The sequence below is a fragment of the Hypanus sabinus genome, chromosome 9 (assembly GCF_030144855.1).
Source record: "Hypanus sabinus isolate sHypSab1 chromosome 9, sHypSab1.hap1, whole genome shotgun sequence".
Lineage (NCBI taxonomy): Eukaryota > Metazoa > Chordata > Chondrichthyes > Myliobatiformes > Dasyatidae > Hypanus > Hypanus sabinus.
Window position 1 is genome coordinate 147,920,139 of NC_082714.1, and position 2,652 is coordinate 147,922,790.

The window sequence follows — 2,652 nt, forward strand, 5'->3', positions numbered from 1 at the left end:
AAATTATGCTCCATTGTTTTTGATTTCCCGCCACAGGAATGATCCCTCTGCATCTCTCCTTTCAGCCAACCTCAGAATCTTAAATATTTCAATTATGTCACCTCTCACTCCTCCAGACACCAACAGCCCAAACTGTTCAATTGTTCCTCGTAACATCGCTCCTTCACCTTGGGAAACAACCTGGTGAACTAGCTCTGAACTGTCTCTTGGACAAGAGTATCCCTCCTTAAACAGAGAGATCAAACAGTGGTAAACTGTCATTTATTCTTTGATAATCTGGTTACCGTGATGACAAAGTAATGATCTTTTCCTGCAAATAATTAAGCAGAGTTGATTGAATGTGCAGTGTGGATGGATGGACTGGTATGTCTGCAATAAGTAACCCACCAACTGCAATCAGATTGGAGTTGCTGCAGATAGCCTGGGGTGGGTGAAAGAATTTCACTCCTGGTTCCTGGTCCTGAGTTCTAGCCTGTACACTGTGGAGAGAGGATTGAACTTTGTAGAGTTTTCACATCCAGTCTCAAGGTACTGAGTAAAAATGTTGGGAGGTCGTGGTTGTATAGGATGATGGTGAGGCTACATTTGGAGTATTGCATTCATTTTTGATTGCCCTGTAATAGGAAAGATGTTATTAAACTTCAAAAATTATAGAAAAGATGTTGGCAGGACTTGAGGGTTCTAGTGGGTGGACACCACAGAGAAAAAAAACATTTAGTCCTAAAGGAAGGAAATAATGGATTACCCTAGAGCAGGGGTGGGCAAACTTTTTGACTTGTGGGCCACAAAGGGTTCTAAAATTTGACAGGGGGGCCGGACCAGGAGCAGATGGACGGAGTGTTTTGGTAATACACCTCATAAGAGAAAATAAAATATCATGGGATATGTAGAAAACATGTGCTTTAATTTCAATTGAAAATGAACAAATGCATTACAACAAAATATCTGTCTTTGAAGTCCCATGGTATTTAGCTATTTATTGAAATGACTTTTAAAACACTGAAAATTAAATGAATAAAATACAGCTTTTTTAAATAGTAACAGTTATTATTTTAAAGCACTGAAAATTCTATTATCCTTCAAGATATTATCATCATCACTCTCCTCCTGACTGTCTTTATTTCAAAAATGGTAGGAGATGCAGGTCTACTTGTCCTGCTCCTTCTTATTCAATTGTCCCCTGTGCCAAAACTCAACAACGACCAGCACAAGGACAGAACAGTGACAGCGCGCCAGTATGCGGAGCACGTTATTTTTTATTTTGAGAACGTACGTGCACCTGCGCACTACTCATGTCCATCACTTAACAGAAATGACATGTAACATGTAAGGCTTATTGAAAAAAAAATTTTCAAATGCATTTTTTACATAACATAACGAAGAAACTTATTTTTAATTTCAGTGGGAACAGTGTTGTTGGTCTCCCTTTTTAGCCAGCGCATCAAAGTCTGGATTTAGTTTTGTTGTGGCGATTCTCAGGATGGATCTGAGGTGTTGGTCAGTTAACTTGGATCTGTGGCTGGCTTTGTTGATGTTCATGACGCTGAACGCCTGTTCACACAAATAGGTCGAGCCGAACAAAGAGTAAAGCGCAAATGTGGAGTAATACGCTGCACCTCAACAAAGGTCAATGTGTAGCGGTGTGCTACATGCAGCGCTAAAATTACGACACGGAGTCGGTAACTGCAGTCGAAGAAAAAAACTTTATTCGAAATCCCCAGCCTCACTTGTAAGCCTCCCTCAACCTGCCCCCCATGGCGCAGAGGCTCCAAAGCTCTGTGCTCGCAAATCCCTGCAGGCTATCTCCCTTAGCCGGAACGCTGGCTAATTGTGAGCCGGTTCAGATGTGCCAGGAAATGGGTCGCCACAAATGTATATAGAGTGCGTCATCTATTGGGAAAATGCCAGAACTGCGGGGAAAAAACGTTAACAAGGTTTATTAATATAATTTCATCAAGTTCTGCGGGCCGGATTAAAAAGCTTAACGGGCCGCATATGGCCCGCGGGCCGTAGTTTGCCCATGCCTGCCCTAGAGGAATAAAATGGAAGCTTTCACATTTGACTATCTACTGTCGGGCAGGTAGGATCAGACACTTTGCTAACACGAGGGCGGATCTCCCCTCTTTGGGAAAGGCATCCTGCTATAGTAGAGGTGCTTCTTGCAAAACATGTCAGGGTTAGGAGACTGTGAGAGTGATGTCAACTGAGTGCAGATTGCCCACTCTGTGGCCTGAAGCTATAAGCCCCCATGTTGAATGAAGGAATAGCATCTTTCCTATTACAGGGCAATCCGGTTTCTACTTTCTACATTCTGAAAGCACCTCATTAACACTGTAATGAAGTCTTAGGCACGTATACATATCTAGGGTGCCTAAGACTTTTGCAGAGAACTGTAGAAATATTATGTATTGCACTGTTCAGCTGCTGCACAAAAGAACATATTTCATGATGTATGTGAATGATGATAAACTTGATTCTGATATGGGTCTCTAATGTGGACTGAGAGTGAGAAAAGGGCAGGGAGAGGGGAATCATGGTTGAAAAAAGGGGAAGGGAGAGGGGAGGGAGCAGAAAGCACCAGAGAGACATTTTGTAATGATCAATAAACCAATTGTTTGGAAACAAGTGACCTTGCCTGGTGTCTCAGGGCTG